At 40.8% G+C, this 23480-nt stretch overlaps 1 protein-coding gene across 1 annotated transcript in view; it reads left to right on the plus strand.

Annotated features, from left to right (window-relative positions):
• Positions 1-18015, plus strand: part of MEF2D (myocyte enhancer factor 2D) — a 118636-nt gene extending 100621 nt beyond the window's left edge. Inside the window, exons 13-15 of the mRNA XM_074223211.1 lie at positions 4718-4834; positions 5277-5374; positions 17684-18015. The gene's annotated coding sequence lies outside the window, so the exon portion shown is untranslated. The remainder of the gene's footprint in view (positions 1-4717; positions 4835-5276; positions 5375-17683) is intronic.
• The last annotated feature ends 5465 nt before the right edge of the window (positions 18016-23480 follow it).

The raw sequence follows: 23480 nt of genomic DNA on the forward strand, positions 1-23480 counted from the left end.
ATTTTATTATATGTCAAACTATAAATGTATCTTTGGAAGCTGCTCAGACTCAACTCAGCAATGGTAAATTTTATTACTATCATAGATAACACCACTGTATTGTGTCTTTAAATCTGGAACATATATAGAGATGTCTATTTTCTCAAGGACCAGTCTAGCTAAGAGGTTCATCACCAGGTTGACCATGGAGTGAATAATTTTTTCAATCACAGAAACTCTCAAAGACTGTAAGATCATAGATTTAGAGCTGGGAAGGGATCTCAGAGGCCATTTAGATCAATCCTCTCATTTTACATATGAGGAAACTGAGGCAGAAAGGTGAAGTGACTCATCATCTACTAATATATAGAAGGACTGTGATCCAAGTTGGCAAAGAATCATTTCCTCTTGGATGAAATCACAGATACTTAAGTAATGAAGCTTAAAAGACCTATATTGTTGTTGTAAATCCTTAGTTCCCTTATTAGATCATATATTCCTTCATTATCCCTGGCCTGCCCAATTCTCAGCAAGACAACAAAAGTCTGGGACCATGAAGGTCCTGAGGCACTGGGAAAAGGAGTAGAGTCTAGCAACTCACCCCCAACCTCAAACAAACACCTTTTCAGGATTATTTTAGAAAGGCCCAATAGAAGAATTAAGGGAGTAGATTATATGTCTCTCTCTCTCTCTCTCTCTCTCTCTCTCTCTCTCTCTCTCTCTATCTCTCTCTGGTATATTTCTGTTTGTAGGGTCAGGGATGGATGTGACCCTGAATATCAGGGTTGAGGTGAGTATTATTGTATATTGACTGTGTAAGTGTGATTTTGGTATGAAATTGTGTGTGAGATATACTATGTGGTGTGAGATAGGATGGATAGGATGAGAGTGATCATGGGCTATATGTGATGTGATACAATTTTAATAGTACAGTTTTATGGAACACTTTGAAATTTACAAAGCATTGTTCTCGCAACACTGTGAGGTGAGTAACATAAGCAGTCTTATTACCTCAATTTTAGAGATGTTAGAGCTGAAATACAGGTGAAATGAGGACCCTTGCCCCAAATAATAACACCAGCAACTGTTACAGTAAAGTTTTGGGCCACCATGTTTTAAAATTTTTTTCAATTAAAAATCCACCTCTCACACCCCCAGCATTGAAAAAGAAAAACAAAATCCTTGTAACAAATATGCATAGTTAAGCAAAATAAATTGACCAGTTTAATTGGATTCTTCTGACCTCACATTTAGTGTTGTTTCCATTACAATTTAGGACTGTTCATGGCATAGCAATGTGTATGATACTATATATGTAACTATATAGTATGTAACTATGTGACTGCTTAATGGGATGCTACCATCAAGGGGCATCTTGGTATAATGGAAGGAATACTGTACCTGGGAAGAAATCCTGGCTTTGACACTTAAATTAGCTGTGTGACCACAGGAAATCATAGAGTTTTCTTTCTTTATTCATAAGACAGCATTTTTAATAATATTAATACAACTTAACTCACAGGGTTATTTTAAGAAAATTGTTTTGAAATGTTCTAAATTATTTAAACCATGTTAGAAATGTGAATTATTATTATACTCTGTGTGTGACTCCATTCCTCCCAGGGATTTGCTGTTTTCCCATCAGGTTCAGATTATACTAAACCAGTTGGTTTAGTTGAGTTGGAGCCAGAGGTCCTTATGGGAAATTTCCCATGGGATCAAGGATCAAGGCAGTGCATCAAGCCAGGTATCCCTCAGAGACCTCCTCCTTCAGTCCAGCCTGTTGGGCAAAGGAGATAGAAGCACTATAGAAAGGGTTCTTTTCTCCTAGTTACCACCACTGACCTCATATCCTTTCAAATCAGAAAGTTCTTCATACAGTTGAATACCATTTTCTCTTATTACAACTTTCCTATTACTTTCCTGTTCTATCTTCAAGCTCAACAATACTGACTAGCTATTATTCTATCTATCACCAAATACTAGTCCAAAGTTAACTCCTTTATTCTTTCAAGTTTCCAATCTCCTATCAAATTCTGTCCAGTTCTGGACTCCAAGAATAGTATACTCATAAACCTCAAAGACCCCATCTTCTACTTAAAACAGACGGGCCAGGCAGCTTCAAGAAAGTATAGACAGGTATATTTTTTAAAAGAAAGGTTTTGTACTATTTGCTATTAAACTATATTTCTGGGTGTGAGGTAAAACAAGCATTCAAAAATGCAGGGGGTTGTGGCTTCTCTTTGAGTCTCTAATATTTGTTAATAATAATTAACATGATTTTTCTATTATCCACATTTCCCTTTTACTTTGGAAAGTTTTCTCTCTTTCAGTTATCTGAATTTCTTATCTAAAATCAGTACCTTTGATGGCTGATTCCATTATGGATAATTAGGGTCTGGGAGGAAAAAAATTTTATGCCTTCTCCCAATATCTAGACTTATGCACTAGGAAACCAGTCCAGAGAGGGAGTAAAACATAAAGAGAATGCCTCTACTTTGACTGGAGAAATCAGAAAAAGAGGCTGCATTTTGAATATAGGAAAGGGCAGGCTGTTAATAATTGGTCACAAAATGCCAGATGTTAATCCCTTTGTTTTGGGAAAATCACATTACCTCCCTGGGACTAATCTAAAGATCTCAAAGCACCTAGTAACATAAATATGCTTCATTGTTCCTTACCAGCCCTGAAAATTCAGTGGAGTATTCTTTAGAACATAAGATAGGAACAGCAGAGGATAGAGAAGACTGTCTTCCTCAGCGGAAAGAGATTAATCCCTGGAGAGGAGGAAGGAACCTGGAGAAAAGAATGTCTTTTAGCTAGGAGAAAGGAATTGGAGGTGCTTTGGATTTACCAAAACTTTCTGCTGTTAACTACCATTCTACCCATTTGTGTAGAGCTTCAATTTATGTATAGAAAAGAGCAGCATATAAATTAGGGAAGAGATACACAATGAATGGATTAAGTGGATAAATCTTGGCAGATTTAGACTACATGTGAGGAAAAGCTTCCTAATAATCAGAAATATCTAAAAAATCAAATGGCCTACCTGAGGAGAGAGTGGGGTTCTCACAATTGAAAATCTTCCAGCAGAGATGGTAAGTATTGTTAGCAGTCACAGGTATTGTAGAGAATATCTCTGTCAGATAGGGTTTGACCTAGATAACCTTTAAGGTCACTTCAAACTCTAAAATTTTGTGAAATATATGTGTGAATGAAAATCCCAGATTTGCTTTTAAGTAACTGTATTTTTTAGAAATATGGTTCTTTATATGGGAAAACCAATTTTATGGTGGATTTAATAAAAGAAACAATTAAGAACCTATCCTCAAATAATTGGACTGAATTCCTTGAGAAGTTATCTTAACTCTATTCCTATTTAACTATTTTTTCCCCACTCCTGGATGAGACTCATAAAATCTGAGTGACAGATCTTGAAGACTATCTAGTCCATCTAGATCTTTTTATGGATGAAAAAATCAGAGTTCAGAAAGTTAAAGTAATTTTCTCTAAGCCACACCACTAGTAGGCTTCAGAACCCAGGCTTGAACCCTTCTCTTGATTTTAAGACCAGATTCTTGGTGTTGAAACTCTGCACACCTCTTTGGCAAGTATCCTTCCTGAAGTCTGTCTTGGATTCTTTCCATTTTACTTTCCCTCCTTACATGGTGCTGAACACCGGAACTCTAGTTATACAAGTTTTCACCTCCATCCCCATAACCATGGGGATGAATTGTTCTTTACCATTTGCTGCATTTCAATACTTGCTGATTCAAAAGATTTACCCTTAGCAGCACGGGAATAGATAGAACAACTAACTAGTTGTATGACCTTAGATGAGTCACTTCCCCTCTCAAATTCATTCTCATACATCTGTAAAATGAAAGAATTGGATTAGAAGATCTTCTTAGGTTTCCTTTCATATCTAATGTTTTATAACAATAATTTCTGACAAATCTACATTTTGCCAAAGTAACACCTCAAGGGGTGAATGAATTTAAGTTGGATGAGTGTTTTGAGATTGTTGGCTGAAGGGAGATAACCCTTTTAAAAATTATCATTCTTAATGCTCTGAGATTAACAGAACAAGGAAAAGCTATGTAGGAAGAGGGTATGAAGGAAGAGAAGGGGGCCCCATTCCACTCTCTCTTAGGTCTCAGAATGGCCCCCTCCTCTTCTCCCCCAGTCCTAATCCCCCCTATTAAGGCGGCTTTGGGTTTGTTATGACAGCAGTTGAAGGCAGCTGAATCGATGTGTTTGCTGTGTTTGCTAATTGGGCTGAAGGACTCCAGTCTGGACACTCTGAAAGGAATCATTGTCACTACTGTATTTACCTTTCTTTGGGAACCTCTAGGGGTGAAGGCTGTTGCTGAGCCCCAGCAGGGTCATTGCACCCATTCCTTTGCCTTCCTGTTAGCACCTATATGGAAAGATGGCATAACTTTATTACTGCTGGTGGAGCAAGTGTTCACAGTCTACTAGTTATGAACTATAGCAAATGCATTCTTTTACCTTGGATGATTCACCAATCTGGATCCGGCTATCTGAACAGATCATGTTTAGTGGAAGTTTAAAAGTGAGGGAAAGACAGAGCTTGGATGCCTTAGTTTTTATTTCTTCACGTCTTCATTATACTTATTAATTTTGTCCCTTCCCCCCACCCCAGACTCTGCTATAGAATGACAAATCTGTAGCTATCCTCTATCAAATCTCATATTTTCTTATTTCATCCACACAGATCACTTGTGACAACCTTCAATACCTGCCCTTCCTTCCAAAATCTGGTCCATAATGCCTCCCAGTTCCTCCAGGAAGGATTCACAACTCCAACTACTCTAGCACTTGTTGGCTCAAGGTGGATTTTCTGTTCTCCCCCCCCCCCCTTCCCTGTGTTTATCTATCTGCCTCTACCTCATGTCCATTACTCAATTTTGTCTATAATCACAAAATTCAGAAGTAGAAGGGATCTTAGTAGTCTGTTTTTTGGAAGTAGTATATTTTTGTCTCCCTAACCAGATTGGAGAGGGCGAATACTTTGTTTCCCTAGTCAAACTGTCTTCCTGATCAGTCAAGGAGATTCTCTTCCCTCTTTATCTTAAATAGAGCCAAGAATAAAAGTTTGCCAATAGGGAGTGAACACAGCTCGGTGGGCAAATTGAACTAGCGATTATTTATATTGGAAGGGGATGTTTGTGGTCCTGTCTCCCTACTAACTAGGTCAATGTTAGTGAATTGCTTGTTTCCTTTCTCTCAGCCCTTGCCTGTTATAAATCCCTTTGTTCTTTCTCTGCCTCTAGCTTCCTATTTGATTTGGCCTTGGCATTCCTCTTCCTTCTCTTCATTCTGCAGTGCAAACTCTGGATCAGGATTCAGCACTTTGGACAGCACTAGGGTGGTAAGTCCATGGCCTATGGGGAAGAACTGGAGTGGGAGGATAATATTCATATTTAATCAAAGGCCAATAACTTAAATTTCTGAATCAAGAAAGACATTTTCTAGTTAATTCTGATTTCTTGTGGAAATTTTAGCCTTGAAAGGGACTTTAGCCTTGAGAAGAGGCTATAAACAGGATGTCTTATTTCCCTTTCCAAAGTAAGAGGATTCATATTCTAAAAGTACTTAGGTGTTCAACTTGATGGATTCTAAAATCATGTCGATTTTGAGATTTTGTGATTCTGTAATTCTATGTAAATAAAATTTAAGGGTGTGTCATTCTTAGCGCTATAGAATCAGATACCGTGAAAGGGAAGTATACTAAGATGAGCTCACAATGAAAATAAATGAGTTAATGGGCTTATGTTGGGAATTTTTTTCCTGGGAATGTGAGGACCCTAGGATAATAGATTTTTAAGGTCATAAGTGACTTTAGATATAATTTAGTCCACTTCTTCAATCTAGAGATGAAATAGCTGATGCCTTGAGAATGGTCATGATTTGCCAAAGGTCGAATAGTAGATTATTATTATATCCACTACTAAAACCTAAGCTCCTAACATAATATAGAGATTTTCCTGTGCCCTACATTGTAGATGCCTTTGGGGTGGTTTCTTTCCTTGGGAACCAATCAATTCAGTAGTACCCTCTGGCATTAGGATGTAGGAAGGCAGCCTTGCCCCAGACAAGAAGACCTTTCAAAGGGCCCACACACACATACCTTTTCAAAGGGGACAGTGTGTGTGTGTGTGTGTGTGTGTGTGTGTGTGTGTGTGTGTGTGAAAATTTTATTTCAATTCACGAATATGTATAAAGTGTAGCTAGTCAAAGAATAAGGCACTGTGTATGCCAAGATTAATATGACAGAGATCCTGCTCCCACAGAACTTACAATCTCAATATCTAGAATTATTTCTTTTTCCATGAGAGTAGAAAATCATGATTTGATGATCATTATAATGGGAAGGGTAGAGATGAAACTTTCTAAGAATGGAAAACAGAGCAAAGGAACTACAGAAGCTCTTTCCTATGGAAAAGAGTTTCCTCCTTCAAAGGAGAATAATATTGTGACATGGCAGAGCTTGGAGGCAGGGGGACTGCCAGGGAGGTTCCAAAGGATTTTCTGATGAGCAAAGGATGCCAGGGTGGGGGTGGAGGGGGTCACCCAGGCTGGAATAGAGCCGAGGGGAGGCCTCTGTGTGTGCCTGGGCCTGCCTGACCTCCCTCCCTCCTTTCACCTCAAGCCAAGAAACAAAGGACCATTCTCTCCAGGATTTGACGCAGCCGTCTCCGGCTGGCAGTGCCAGGTGGTGGGGTGGCATTCTCTCCTCCCCCGGAACTCCATGCCCATGTCCTCTGGGGGAATAAGGAGCTGGGCATTCCATGCCCTGTTGCCATGGCAGCCCTCCCATACACAAAGAGAGAAACCCCCCCCACACACACACACACCATCCCATCCCATGGGAGAATTGGACTTGAATGGAATCCTCCAATGAAAATCAAACCACCAGTTCCTACCAAATTTTCTGATATTGGAGATATGATCATACATAAACTGCACTCTTCAGTAAAATCAGGAGATTGTATGACTCCCTAACCACATTCTCCTGTTCAGTCCCCTATTCACACAGATTCTTAACCTTAGAGGAAAGGACTTGTGCCATTCCAAATCATTAGCACTTAACCCCAAGTATGGAGGGACTCATAAGGCCTTCTTCACTAAGGGGCTAAGGCCTAAATTTCATATTCCCCCAACATAGTGGTCACCTTATTTTAAAAAGAAAAAGGGGGGGCTGTGGGAAAGGAGAAGAGGAGGCCATTTCTCCGCCCTCCATCTGCACCCACCGCCATCACTCATTAGACATTCTGCCCCCTCCTTCCGCTCGTTAAGCCTGATTTGCATGTATTTGCATAATGAAGCTCATTTGCATTCCAGGAGGCTCATAGTGGGAGCCAGAAAAGGGGGGGGGTTGTGGTGAAGAGAAAAAAGGGGAGAGATTTTGTTTTATAAAAGATGAGGGGGGAGCAGGCAGGGAGAACAACTCACACTACTGTCTTTCTTCCCTCCCTCCCTCTGATGGACACAAACACTAAATAAGGATGCCAAAGGACCGACTTTGTTCTCCCTTTTTTTGTTTTCCCCCCTGCAGTTCTGGCTTCACTGATGCCCTCCCACCCTGATGGGTGCAGAGCTGGGGAAGAAATGGGTAGGAAATGAAGGCTAGATGTCTTTGGGGAGGGTAAGGAGATAAGAGAGAAGATAGAGGCAGAAGGCCACCATCTTAGACAGCTGGTGCCTGTAAAATGGCCGACTGTGAGTGGATGTGGGTCTCCAAGAAACCTTTGGTTTTCAACCTAAGAGATGCAGGTAGGATAATAAGAAGGACCTTTTGGAACCCCCTGAGGTGAGGGAGTTTTTGGCAAATCTTCTGATTGAAGAATTATAAAAAGAAAATGAAGAGAAAAAGGAGAAATGAGCAAGGAACAAGGAGGGAGGTAAGAGAGGGACTGGGAAGGGAGTGCCTAGAGAAAGGAGACTTAGAGGATTCTCCATCTAGGTGAAGCAAGTGATAGACAAACCTATTGTTTCATACTCTGCATTTGGCTGTCAAGACCATTGAATGTCCACTCTCAGAAAAGTTAATGAGGCATTTATGTCATTTATTACCATAACTTTTATAACTAAGAGAACTGCAGACACCCTAGGGACTGGTGGTTTGATTGTAGCATGTGGTCAGAGTGTAGTTTTCAAAGTACTATCTTATACTAGAGAGAGAACCAAGAGGAGTTTCCAGTTTGATAGGAAAATCAGGATGCCTTCTCCATTTCCCCCAATTCTAAAACACAGTAAGAAAGACATAAAGATAAGACCAGTCAGAGCTCTAGACATCAATATTGCAGGTGTGATTGAGGAGGAATTTGGAAAAATAGATTCAAGAAAAGACATCCTGAAAAAGAGTAGTATCTTTGGAAGGATGGAGATAGATGAGCTAGAGATGTGTGAGCAAGGATGATGTGTGATCCAGAGTATGTGAAATTGGAACACAGGAATGGCAGAAGTGTGATATGGGCAAAAGTGATTTTGTGTCTTATAGATAAGAGCTTAAAAAATGTGGAATTGAACTGAATTTGCCCAACAGGAAAAAAATTGATATTAGATGACCATACTATGGACTGAGGATGGACTAGGAAGGATAGTATAGAATGTGGGATAAGCAGAAGTGAGGACAAAGGTGACTGAAGTTTCAAGTTGGGGTAACTGCCTAAATTCTTATATAAGTAGTCTACTCATCACTGCCTTCATTTCCTCATCATTTTTGGACCCTCCCAGAATCTCCTACCACTGTGCTGAACCTACTCTTTTAAAGGTCACTATTAACCTCTTAATTGCCAAATATAGGTATCCTTTCTCAGTCCTCATTGCAATCTTTAATACTATTCACTGCTTCCTTTCTGAAAGCTTTTAGTGTTATTGTACTATCATAATATTCCTCCTACCTCTCTGATCAATCCTCTGGCTCATTTGGGGCACCTCTCCCTTGACATCCCTTAAGAGCCTCTATGAAGCTTCTCTAACCTCTATACTGTTCTCTTGTCTCTCTATACTCTGCTTTGGCAGCCTTAATAGTTTCTATGTTTCAACGGTCACCTCTATGTTAATGATTTTCTTTCTAGGTCTGACCACTCCTAAGCACCAGACCTATATCTCCACCTGTCTCCACAGAGATGCCTATTTAGAACTTCCAGTTCAATATTTTCATAACAATGCATATTAAGCCAGATTTCCTTTCTGACTTCCCCTGAATATCAATGCCACAATAATTTGATGTGTTATACAGGCTTGAAACCTCACTTCCTCTCTCTTCCTTGAACTGTAAACAACCATCCCAAGCCCCTTGAACAACTAACTCCTTTTGCATCTCATTTCCTCTTTTTTAAAAAAGGATATTAATACACCTTCTGTTTATGATATGTTTAATTCCAAATATATCCCTTTGCCCTCCCCCAACCAGAGAGCTAACCCTGAACCGAAAATTTTAAAAGGAAAAAGAGGGGGGAAAGCAGCTAAGCAAAGCCAGTCTTCACCTAAGCACTGACATTATGTGCAATATTCCATATCCATGGTCCTCAATTTCTTTCTTTTTCTTTTCTTTGCAAGGTTAATGGGGTTAAGTGACTTACCCAAGGTCACACAGCTAGGTAACTAAGTGTCTGAGGTCAAATTTGAACTCAGGTCCTTCTGACTCCAGGGTCAGTACTCTAGCCACTGTACCACCTAGCCACCCTAGAAGCAAATATATTTTCTTAACCCTTCTTTAGAACCTTTGTCATCATAATTATGTAACATTCCCTAATTCTTTTCTTTTGTCTATTCCATTTACATTATTATGATCATGTGTGTGTATATTGTTTTCCTGGCTCTGCAGACTAAAAGCTGCTTTAATTTATGTCTTCATGCTTCTCTAAATTCTTCATAAAGTGATACTCTATTTCACTTATAGAACCACAAATTTTTGGCTATGCTACAATTGATAAGCATCTATTTTGTTTCCAATTTTTTGCTAACTCAAAAAGTATTGTCATGAAAACCTTGGTGTACAACCCTTCTTTTCTACCCTGACTTTCATTATGCTAACCTTCCTTATCACCTTTCCTTTCAACTATTATGACTTCCTAATTTGTCTTCTTGCCTCTAGTATCTTCCCCTACCATTCATCTCATACAGGTGATCAGAGTTATAGTCACCAAGAGTCACCTTCATTAAGTCACTCTTCTGCTCAGGGATGGCAGATTTAAGTTCAACTTCCTTTCAATGGCATTCGAGGTTCTCTATAGTCTATATCTGATCTATATTTCCAACTTTCTTTCTTATGAAGCCTTTATATCCCAGAAAGAGCAGTCTACCCAATCTAATTCAACCAGCATTTATTAAGTTCTTACTGAATACAAGTCTCTGGTCTCAAAAAACTTATAGTCTACTGATGAAATATAATATATACACAGATAAGTAGACAGAGGATCAAAAAGGCAGTGGGAAAAATACTAACAACTGGTGGGGATCACTCCAACTTCTCACTTAACTCACCCCCAAAATCCTAACCCTTTTCCACATCAGGGTGTTTGCTTATATAGTACTCCCTGCCTAAAATGCCCTTCCCATCTCTTTTATCTAGTGAAGTCCTACCTTTTCTTCAAGTGTGAACTCAAGACCCATCTGTAGAAACAAACCTGAATTTGAGAGACCCAAGTTCAAATTCTGACTCTGCTATTTACTCATTATGTGACCTTGGATAATTCATTTTATCTGAGTCCAGCTTAAATAATGAAAGGACAGAAGTGAATGACTTCTGACATTACTCTCCATATTAATCTCTGATCTTATTTAAAATAGTGCAAATCTGCTATCCCTGGCTCTTATGATCCCTTTGCTTCATGAGGCCTTCTCTGGTTCTCTCAGGTAGAGAACATCCTCTAAACTTGAAACATTTTTTCTGTCTTTTGTTTGCTTTTAGATGATATGATTTGGTCAAAAAACATATACGCATTTAATTATCTATTATAAATGTGAGTTATGTGTTCAAGGTTCTCTGATTGGCACTGATACAATGGTAAGTCTTGATTCTCAAGATCTTTATAGTCTAGCAGGGTAAATAAAAAATGAATAAATAGTTATCATATTTGACAGATTGTAACAAGGGCCACAATGGGGGTAGAAACATAATGGTATGGTTGCTTAGAGGAAAGAAAAAACATTTTAGGACGAATGGACCAGGGAAAGCTTTCTGAAGAAGCTGACATGGGAACTGCACCTCAAAGGATGGTTAATATTTCATCAGACAGAGATATAGGTATAGGACTTTACAGTTGGAGATTATGACCGAACAAAGTTAAAAGTCAGGAAAACACAAAGTACATTCATTCAGTAAAAGTATCTCTTGTAGATAATGGTTCTAATGAGAATCCCAATGAAAAGCTAAACATAGTGCTAGGCACTGAAAGTAGATACAGGTATCAATTTCTTCATCTGTAAAATAAGAGAATTATATTAAGTAATCAGGTACCTGTCATTTTTAAAAGAAAATCCCATAAATATAGTGTGAATGAAGAGTGTAAGTACAAAGGGGACAGAGAGTAAAAGGCTTCAGACTTCTGAGAGTATGGTACAGGATTGGGAGGAAGTGGAAGGAAGTTGTCCAGGGAATAACCTGTGTAGTGACCCTAAGAAAAATGTGATCAAGGACTTCTCTGATTGGTGAGACTTCCAGAATGTGCAATTCTGGAGGAAGAGCAGAGAAAAAATGAGAGAGGAGAGTCTGAGGGCACAGGATCCCCACAAATCTCTAATAGTCAAAAGTTGGAATATCAGAGGAATTTTTAAAATAGTGGTTCCCAAAGCCATTCTTCCTTAGGCTTCCCTCCTTGTTCTATACTTCTATACTAAGTCCTGCTTACGTGACTCTTCACTCTCTTAGATGAAAGTTTTGGCAGAAAATGTTAGGAAAGATAGAAGAAATGTCTACTTTGAGAAAGCATGATAGACTAGGAGCCCTGGATTTGGAGTCAGAGGACCTGAGTTCATATCCTGACTGTTAATTCCTAGCTATGCACAGCTGGGTGATTCTGTAGAAAGTGCACTGAATACAGACCTGAGTTCAAATATAGCCTCAGGCACTTACTGTGTGATACTGAGCAGGCCATTTAATCCTGTTTGCCTCAGTTTCCTCATTTGTAATATGATTTGGGAAAAGAAATGGCAAATCACTCTGCCAAGAAAACCCTAATTTGGGTCATGAAGAATGGGACAACTGAACTGAAAAACAACTCTACAACAATCCCTAGCTATGTGCCAATCCTTACTCTTTGGATTTCCTTTTTTTCACCAGTAAAATAAGAGGGTTGGATTTGATGGTCTCTGAAGTCTCTTACAGATCTGTAATATTGTGATTCCTAAGAACTTTCAGCTCTAAAGAATGCCATTCTATAATTTATCTGCCTGGTGCCAACTCTGCTGCATTCTCATTTCTTCTTTCATACTTTGTGACCCCCCTGGCTTTAAATATTAGTGGGCTGTCAGGAACCTTAGAGATGCTCTGGATATAGAGATAGCTTGTGACTCTGTGAATAGAGTGATGGCCCTGGAGTTGGAAATTCTGAATTCAAATCCAACCTCAGTCACACTAACTATAACAAGTCAGATAACCTCTGTCTGCCTTAGTTTCCTCAATTGTAAAATGTGGAATATAACAGAAGAGTGGTACTGAGGATCAAAAGAGGTAAAAATTGTAAAGCACCTGGCATAGTGGTTCTTATTATACTTATTCTTATATACTTATATACTTATTCCCTTCTCATCTCATCTACAAATGAAGGAACCAAGGCTCAGAAAGGAAAGGGCTAGAAGGGTGCCAAACCACCCCATCTCCCTATCTTTGTGCCTATGTCCTCCTGAGAGTGGAGTATTTTTCCCCCCTCTGTATCTAGTATCTTTATATAGGGGACTGTGACATGTATTGTTGGGTGACACAGGTTTATAGAAGCAAAGCTGGGACCAGATAGAATCCTTCTTGTAGAAGGGCCATGTGGTACAAAACCATGTGAGGGCTTGCTTTGGTGGGAAAGAGAAAGAAGGAGGACACAGGGGAAGCAGTATGTATACAGGATCATTAGTGGAAAAAAAGATACAGTGAGCATGCAGGTCTTGACAAAGATAGGGTATATGTGAAGAGAAAGTGAGTCCATTGGTTTACTATTTATTCTAAATTACTTTTGTGGACAGGATCCTATCCAGTGTGATGGAAAGGGATGGGACTCTGGAAGGAAAAGATGGGTTTCCCTACCCTCTGGGAATTCCTGGTTGGATAATTGAGACTCAATTACTGTCCTCAGGAAGCTTCTAGGTTGATGGAGGGATAGCTGAGTTGGCTATAATCACTTAATAGCTGAGCATCAGGATAAAAATGATATTTGAGAGATCTGCTTTTAGCGGTTAGAGAGAACTGAATGAAGAATATTAGAGACAGGATTTCAGTTGTTCATGCAAAGGAAATTAAGAAATTATTCACCAACTCTTTATCCCTGCTGGTCCTTCCTAATCTATTTTCTCCTCTCCCTGCTCCAACCTCAATCTTCTCCAGAGTTCATTACTCCAACTCTTTTCATCGTTCTTTATATTGAGAGAGATAATGCTTAGAAGTAGAGGTAGTGGTTGTGGTGGTGGTAGTGGTGGTTGGGAAGTTGGCCAGGAATATTTGAATACAGCAGTGGGGTATTCCTCTTCTGCCTTTTTTCCTTCCCCTAGTCCCATCTGGCAGATTTTCTCCTTTCCTGCAAGTCCTTCATCTCAGTACTCTCAGAGGAATCTAAAGCCTATTGAGGTAGAGAGATGGCAGGGGAAAGGAAAGCAATGGAAAAAAGGAGACAGATAGACAGATGAAGCCTCCATTTTGAAGAGATCCAAGATGGCACCTCAGAATCATGTCTTGTAGACCCAGGAGGCCATTTTGTGACTCTGAGTAATTGAATGTGTGACTTATTTAGGATTTGAACAGAATTCAAATCTATTCATATCCTTTCTGCACCCTGGATCAAGGGAGATGGATATGGATGGTCTTTTGTCTCTAAGCAGGAACCCCATGTGATGTGGTTTCAAGAACCAAGATTGGGAGGGGGGAAGGGTTTGGCATCACACCATAAGATAGCAATGGGGCATCTGAGCCTAATGGGGGAGGGCTAGGTTAGGACTGGCATATGGAAGGAGAGATGTGGGCACAGGGGGCATGGGATTCACCCGGGCGGGGCTGCCATCTGCTTGGCTTTGTCTATCTGGGACCAGCTGGCTCCCCTGTGCCGCCCCCCACTCCCTTTAACCAACCAGTCCCCTTCTTGAACTGTTGCTATGGTGACTGGCCGCCATCTTGTACTTGTCTTTGCCTGGACCTTCCCATGGGGTTCCTGTAGGCTAGGAGACAAGACACATGGGAATCCATTCTCTGTGCCATTCTTGTATAACATCAATAATATCAATATTATATAACATTTATATATATAACATTTATATATTATAAATATTTAACAGCTGTCACATTACTACTTATATGTTTAGTAGTCATTGAATATATACCTATTAAATATACATGCATTCATATGTATATTCAGTTCTAATGAACTCAGTATCAACCATTATGCTTTCGAAATCTGAGGAGTCATTCCATCCTCTTGCCTACATACACGCAGAATTTGCCTTCCATGATCCAGGCAATTTCATGATATTACTCATGACCACAATAAAAATATAGCCTAGATCCCTTGCACAAGATCTTTGGATCTTGGTTTCAGCAAGTAAGAGAAAGAGGTAGAGTGGATACTATTACCCATCAATCCAACCTCCATCCTTGAAAGTGCCTCCTTCCACTATTGTGGAAGTCTGAAACCTGGCACATGGGTACTAAGTCAAGTCCATTTTTCTCTGCCTCAGGTTCTCCTTAGGAACTGTTGGGAGGAGAAGGTACCATTGACAATTATCTCAAGTAAAGGCTCTCATCAGAGAACAGGACCATCCAGTCACTTTGGGGAAAAAAGCAGGTTCTGATGAAGTAGGAGATAGTCATTTTCCATCTTAATAAGAGGAGGGCAAATGTCAGCTAAGATATCTCTATTTCCCTCAGAAAGTCCTTATGAAAACTCATCATATAATAGTATTTTGAAGTTAAAAGATGTTTTTGAGATTATTTAGACTTTGAGACTATCTCATCTATAATTTGATTTTCTCCTCAATTTACAGATGAGGAATCAGAGGCCTAGGGAGAGAAAGGAATTTCCCCAAGGTCACACAACTAGAAAGTAATGGAATAAGAATTCAAATCTCTTTCTGCTCTACCTGAATATGTCTCTAGGACATAGAGAGGTAGCCTTACTGTAGTCTGACAGGTAGGATGACTGCAATGACCCCAGCAGGCTCTTACAAGTCTGATGGGTGGGAAGAGTAATATTCCTCAAGCCTCTCAGAATCAGGACAGAATGAAAGCTGGGAGGAGGGAAGAGAGAAAGAAACTTGCTTCTCAGCCCTCCCCCGCTGCCCAAGGACAGGGGGATAATTTATGATATCATTGTTCCTCTTTCCCCATATTCCTGACTCCCTTTCCCCTTCCCAGCCCCCTGCTACTGTATGGTTGCTAGGAGATCCTCACTATGTATGGCTGGGGGGGGGGAGGAGTGGTAACAGGCAGAAACAACTCCATCTGGACTTGTCCCTCCTCACCCCATCCCAGCTATGGGAGAGGGGATTGGAGAGGGGCCTCTATCTCTAAACATTCAGATTGTGTTCCCACTAAGGAGGAAGAAAGGGCAAAGGAGGGATTTGAGGACATGTAGGGTTTAGAGAAGTGGAAATTGGGGAACTGTATGCTGAGAACTGAAATTATTTAATAGAAGAGTCCTCTGATACCTGATTTCTCTGCAGTCCTGTTATTTGGTTTGGGTTCATTTTGGAGCATTCTGTTCTAAGTCAGGAATTTCTGCCTCCCCTCTATCACCTTCATCACCACCTTTACCTTCACCTTCCCTTACTGTAGTGACCTACTGTAGAAGGAGGGACAAATTGAAAGCAAATAAAAACACCTATGGAAACACAGAATGTTGTCGAAGGGGAGGAGAGGCTGTGTGTGTGTGTGTGTGTGTGTGTGTGTGTGTGTGTGTTCTAGAAAGAATAAGAAATAGAATCCATGGGTTTGAATATAGACAGAACCATTTAGGACCTAACAGTCTGAAGGATCAGTCAAAGCCCTTCACTTTACAGATGAGGAAATTGGCCACCTGAATGATCTTGAGAAAATTATCTAATAATTCTAGACTGAATTTCCCCAAATATAAAGCTCACATTTCTATAGCATTTTAAGTTCAAAAAGAATCGAGAAATGAATCAATTTCCAATAATAAGTGTGCCAGTTGCTATTCTAAGCAATGGGGATACAAAGACAACAAAAAATAATAATAAATAACATTTCTATAGCATCCATCATGTTCCAGATTTTGTGTTCAGTGCTTTACAAATATTATCTCAGTTGATCTTCACAACAGTCCTGGGAGATTGTTACTATTATTATCAACATTTTACAAACAAAGGTTCAATTACTTGCCTAAGGATACATAGTAAATAAATAAACCTGTGAGTCTAGATCTGATTCCTGACTTCATCAAGAACCAAAATTAGACAATGGGAAGGCTAGACCACCAGAAAGAGTTGTTGAGATGAAGAAAGTATGTCCCTTAAGGAAACAATATTGTAGCATAGAAAGAGCCCTAGAAACTTCCTAGTTTGTGTACCTTGGGCAAATCACTTAAAATCTTATTGCCTCATTTCCTCCTCCATAAAATGGGGATACTAATACATGGATGACTTATGTTACCTACCTCATTGGGTTGTGGTGAAGAAAGTAAACCTTAAAGTATACATATATGAGCCATCCTTATTATAGTCACTGTGCTCTTAGCTTCCTGCTTGGCAAATTCAAAGTCCTCCTCAGGCAGGTCCAGGACAGAAAGTGGGGCAAAGGGCAGGAGTTGGGAGCTGCTTAAATTCCCTAAATCCCATGCAGTTACTGGCTCTTCCTGCTCCATGTTTAAGCCAGCCTTGTTAAGGGAACTGTAAAAGAAGGGAATTAAGCTTCTGCTGCCTCATTAGAGTTGTTTCCTTAGATCTAATCCTCTCATATGCTTGAGATCTAAGGTCACCATCCCCCAAGGCATTTTTCATAACCTGAGAGGCTCCTTCCATTCAGGAGGGGTGCCCATCCAATCAGCCCCTATCACTAGGGTCTGGGGAGACTATGGAAGTTGTTCCTCCAGCACACTGTTTCTCTGAAGTCTCTTCTTATGCTGAAGCTCGATGATTCTCTGATCATATGTCAACAATCTTTTTTTCTTTTAGGTTTTTGCTAGGCAATGGGGGTTAAGTGGCTTGCCCAAAGCCACACAGCTAGGTAATTATTAAGTGTCTGAGACCGGATTTGAACCCAGGTACTCCTGACTTCAGGGCCAGTGCTTTATCCACTTGTCAATCTTTTGCCCTTTTTTTGTATCCTCAGCTCTCTGCACAGTGCTTAATAACTAGTTGGTGCTTAATAAATGTTTACAGATCAATTGATTAGTGAACTAGGGACCAGTCCCCTCTCCAGTTGCCAAGAAGTTTTTTTATTTTCTGCCCTCCATTTCACTTGCTGAACTCTCCATTTGCAAATGGTTCTTTTCTCAACTGTCTCCTTTCTCCCTTTCAGACCAAAAAAGAAGACTTAAGGGATAAGGGGTCAATGGCATACATGCCATACATCTTATCTCCTGTCCCTTAAGCAACCTTCTAGGATTGACTGGAGGACAGATAAACCAGTTACTCAACCCAGAGAAAAAGAGAAGAAATCTTCCTGTCACCTTATCAACTGACATCTGCCCTCTTCCAAGAAGTTTTTCATAATTCCTAGAACACCAGTCCTTGAATTGCCCAGTTCCTTTCTGGGATAGGAGCACTTGAATTTTACTCATTGCCCATCTTTGTATATTTTTACTAGCCTGGAAGCCCCATTGGGACAGGAAATTGAGTCTGTGTTGAATAAAATCTCTTGGATCTTGATGACTGATGAAGTTTGCTTTGGGATCAGGGTTGGAGTGATGTGTCTTTGGGGAAGAAGGCTTTATAGAAGGCCAGAGACTCAGAGTTGGGGATAAGAAGAGGAGGAAGGTGGGGCTAAGAACTTCCCCCTGCATAAGGAAAACCTTTCGGAATGGTGAGCAACCCTGATTCTAAAGTGGAAAGAGCTGACCCTATTGAAGGAAGGGTAGGTTTTAGACACTAGAGAGACTTACTTATAACAGTGCCAGATAGTAGAAAAATTGACATTATCTTCCCTCCTTAGATCTCTCATATCAAGGTTGCCAAGAAAATTCATTCTCCTTTTCCAGAATTCAAGCCTTGAGAATCCATAATGCACTAGACACCATTCCTAGAAGTCAAAAGGATGGGAAAGGAGGCATGATAAAAGCTTCCTATTTAGAAGGTCATTGACATCAACCCTCTGTCTCCCTATGAGAATGCCTCTTAACTAATCTACATTGAGAAAACTTACCTGGGGTGAAAGATCCTACAGAAACAGGGTAGTTCCAGGTGTACTAAGACATTTCATTCCTCATAACCTGGGAATCTTTCCTACAATTTTCCCTGCTGAAGTATAAATACACTTCCTTCTTTCCTCCTACTTCTATGAAGTCAAAGAGGATGTTGTCTGATTCTGCATCGAAAGGGATGGGGGTTAAATTGCAGGTCTGACTTACTAGCTATAGGGAAAGGTAAGAAATCTCACCTGGGTATGAAAGGGAGTATTGACAAGAAAAGGAGAAAGAGGTATGACCATGAGAGAAAGGCTTCTGTGAAATTGTATAGATACTGGTAGAATTCAAAAGAAAAAACTGCCTGATTACCTAGCTGTGCGGCCTTGGTCAAGCCACTTAACCCTATTGCCTTGCAAAATCCTAAAAAACAAAAAAACAAAAAACAGAACAACAACAACAAAAAAAAACCCTGCCTCTTCCATGAGGTATTCAAGCCTGAACTATTTAATCTCCTTTATTCTGTATCTTCCTCTATAAAATGGGGGTGATAATAATAGCATCTACTTCACAAGGTGGTTGTGAAGATCAAATGAGAGAATATATGTAAAGGGTTTTGCAAACCTTAAAGGGTTATGTAAATGTTAGCTACTATTTAATCCTTCAGAGAAATTCCTTTAAATGAGGATAACATTTGTATTAACTACCTCATAATAATACCTACCACATATCTCAATTATTTTTCCCCCTCCATCCAGAATGCCATACCAAGGAAAAGGTGCTTGGAGATTCTATAATAATAATAATAATAATAATAATAATAATAATAATAATAATAATAGTAATAATATAGTAATAGTTACAAGAAGAATATTATAATGTTTCTAAAGTACTTATATTTCCTAGGGCTCAGTTTTTACCCTTTAAAAAGTCCTTCCTCTAGCTTACCATAAAGAGGTAGGGGGTGATGGTGATGGAAATGGAGGTGCACTAGATCACCAGATTCTATCTGAGATGGGGAATCCTCAGCTGTTCCCTTCCCTGCCCCATTCTTTTTTGGGGTGGGTTTGTAAACTGAATTTACAACATAGTCCAAACTCTTCTAACCGGGGCCTAATTCCCAACTCTACCATTCCAGATTTGTGTTTGGGATGTGTGGGGAGGGAGTGGGGGTGAGCAACAGGCACAAAGCCGCAGGGAACCAAGGAGTTTTGACTTCGGAGAGTCAGGCAGGGCCATGGGGGTGCTAATTAAGGAGGGAGGGCAGGCAGGCTGGGCAGTGTCTGGCCAGAGTGTAAATGTGCCGGAATTCTAACGCTGCAGGCTGGCCTGGCCGTCTGTCATCGGCAACACACACCCTTTGTTCAGCCGAGCATCAATCTTCAGCCAGTATGTGTGTGTTGTGGTAGGGGTCTACCGGATAGAAGGAGCTCCAAATATTGGGATGGGAACTGATCCAACTCATCTTTCAACAGAGAAGGAAAGAGAGTCATAGAAAGGCTCACTGACTTGTCTAAAGTCACAGAACAAAGTCTATGTGATTGGAACCCAGGTCTTCTGATAGGCAGCAGTAGAAATGGTTACTTTGGTGCCCCCCCCCCAAAAAAAACAATCTAGACTCAAATACCAACTGTTTGGATAAATCATCTGATTTCTCATTCCAGTCCTAAATCCAGAATACCCAGAACACAGCTGTCACAAATGGAAAGGGGTGCTATTCTTAGAGGTGTTTAGGACCAATTAATATCCTTATCTCAGGCCCGACTAGGGCCCACTTTCCTATCCCCAGGACCCTATCTTCAAACTCATCTCACTTTCTCTCCAGGAGGCCTTTGGGAAGCTAGTCCCACTGAGAACCTTGCTCCACTGTGCTGCTCAATCACGAGGCAGAGGGGAGGTCAATGACCTCTGGCAGCATGGTCTAAATCCTCAAAAATCCAAGAGGGAATTTATGTCCCCCATTTAAGGGTCTCTTTCCAGTAGGACCTTACTCCCCCCAAAATATAGGGACCCTAAAGACAGGAGAGGAGAGTAAAGGGAGAGGATAGGGGAGAAAAGCTAATATCTACCCCATAAACAGGAATTTGGATGACAGCTTGGAGGAGAAAAGAGTTGGGCCTAAAAATTATGAGGAGTTGTGTGAGAAGCCTGCATTCCTTCCTCCTCTACTACCTGTCTCTCCCTACCCCCACCCCATCTCTGGTCCTAACTTTAATTCTGATGACTGAAAAACTGGGTCTTTAGGTGTCATTAGGAGAACTTACAAGGGGGACTGGGGCCCTGCCCCACCCCCTCTCATTGAGCTTCAATTCCAGAAGGGACGGGTGAGAAGTCTGGGACATGTTGGAATGCAGATCCCAGATTCTCACCATGTGTATGCAAATGAGGCCCGTCTGTATGCAAATGAGATCTGTCTGTATGCAAATGAGACCAAGGGGCATTCTCTTCTCAGGGTTACCATAGAGCTCACCAATCTAGGACCCCTTCTTCACCCCCCCACCTCATTCTTTGGAGGGCCCCAGTCCTGGTGGGGAGGGGAGAGGGGCTCTGATGGGATTCTATTTCCAAAGAGGGCAGAGTGAGGGCCACCCAGCTCTGTAGCAGGAAGGATGATAGTTAGATTGTAGGAGGGACATTGCAAGTTGATATACTGGCCCTAAAGGAATGAGGGAAATAGGAAAGGGAGGGGAAGGGTAAGAGCCCCTGGAAGCTGGCCTTAGAGAGAGTAGACAATAATAGCAAAGGCTTCTGGGGTAGAATTGAACTAAACTTCGAATAGACAGAGGAGTCCCAGGACCCAGGAAGGGTATATGATGGAAGTGGGGGATGGATGCTGAGTACACTATCATAAGCTCTGGATTTGGAAAGGATTTTAGAGATCATAAAGTCATTGGGTCCTAGTTCTAGAGCTGAAAGCCATCTCAGACTCCATGGGGTCCAATTCCTTCATTTTATTGTTGTTTTGTTGTTTTATTTTTAGGTCTTTGCAAGAAAATGGGGTTAAATAAATTGCCCAAGGTCACACAGCTAGGTAATTATTAGCTGTCTGAGGCCAGATTTGAACTCAAGTACTCCTGACTCCAGGGCCAGTGCTCTATCCACTGCGTCACCTAGCCACCCCAAATTCCTTCATTTAATAGAAAACTGAATAAAATGACTAGGCTCTAAGTCATAGTGGTTCAAGGTTCAAGAAGGAAGTATGTCAGAGTCAGGTTTTCTGACTCAGATGTCGGCATGTTCTCTGGTCTGGCAGTGACTTGCCCAAGGTGACACAGTGAATACATAGTAGATTCAAGAACATTACTAAGCGTTCCTGACTCCATGCCCACTCTTTTTTTCCCACTGCACCCTTAATCAGAACTTCCCAGGCTAAAAATAGAATAATCTATCCTTGTGGGGTAGGATTTGGGGTGGGGGCTAGAGAATGGAAGAAGCTAAATATGAGCTTTCTTCCTCTAGTTCCTATGCTGCCCTGAGGGTCCTTATATATGAAGGGATTACAAATGACTGGCTCAAGCTTATGAAGTAAACCTCAGAAGCACAATTCAAACCCAGGTCTTCTGATTACACTTTCCACTGCACTTACATGGACCATCCACTGCCTACCATAAGCCAGATGACTGGGGTTGACCTCATTTATCTAAGCACTTCAGGCATGGACACAAGGGTTCCCAATCCTATTGTCCTTCATGACAAGCACATGAATTTGAGTGAGGAGGGTACTTTGCTAAGTCACAGGTATCTATCTATCTTAGCTTGAGTTCCAATCAGTAGGCTTGATGGAGTCCTAGATTTGTCACTTGCTTGACATGTGACTGTGCAATCAGTTGTCCTCTATGGGATTTTTTTCTTCATCTATAGCATGAAGAGATTGAACAAGATGGTGCCATTGATCCCTTCTAGCTTTGAGATTCAGAAATTCTTTAGGCTTTGGGGGAGATATGGAGACAAAGAAGAAAACTGTTTCTTCAACCTTCCAAGAAACAGAAAATAATCACAGTGGCCTAGAGATAAGGCAACTGACCTATTCAGCCACCCTGCTTAGGCCACCAGTATTTTGAATGTTGAAGGAATTGTATGAGCAGAGTCTGACCTGTATTGGAGAGTGTAGGACAGGAGGACTGGGAAGTAGACAACGGACAATGCTAAACTTGACCAGAATTGTAGATTCTCAGGGTTTGAAGGAACCTGAAAGTGGTCTGAACTGGAGCAGGACAACTGGGAGTATTGTCATTATGTGTTGGGGGGCGGGGGGGGGGGAGAGCATGCTTTTTCTTTGCTTGAGGAAAGGAAGGGAAGAAGTGTCCAGATCCTGGGCAGATCAGCTCTAGAATAAGGAGCAGGAAGGGATGGGTCTGCTGAAAATATGTGGTTTGTCTAGACCAGGAAAGGCCTGGGAAGAGGGAGATCATAGGTCAGCTCTGGCCAAGGAATGTGTCTTTTCTGTACCAGGTTCAATCAGTCTGGAGAGAGGGGAAGCATATCATAGTTCCCTCTCCTGGGGTGTTTGACTGGTAAGTTGCCTGCCCTACAATTGAATCTGCCCCAGGAATATGAGTACCTAGTCATGACTACCTCAGAGGCAAAAAAGGTGACTTTGTCCAAAGTCAAGGGAGGTGCAATGCAGAGCAAAAGACTGAGAATCAAGAGACCATGACTGGAGCCCCCTCTCTGTCTTTGGACAAGTTACTCTAGATCTCAGTTTCATTTTAAAAATAAAGGTTGGATTAAAAGACTAGAGCAGGGTTTCTTAATCAGTGTATCATGGGCCCCTTGGAGATCAAAGAATAGATTTCAGAGGATCGGATCCTGAACTTGACTGGGAAAAAAAGTTACATCTTTATTTTCACTAAGCTCTGCTTTCCTTTGCAATATGATGTATTTTATTTTATGTATATTAAAATGTTATTCTGAGAAACAGTATGAAGGTTTCACCCAACTGTCAAAGGGATCCATGATATGAGAAAGATGAAA

This window comes from Macrotis lagotis, chromosome 2 (genome assembly GCF_037893015.1).
Source record: "Macrotis lagotis isolate mMagLag1 chromosome 2, bilby.v1.9.chrom.fasta, whole genome shotgun sequence".
Classification (NCBI taxonomy): Eukaryota; Metazoa; Chordata; class Mammalia; order Peramelemorphia; family Peramelidae; genus Macrotis; species Macrotis lagotis.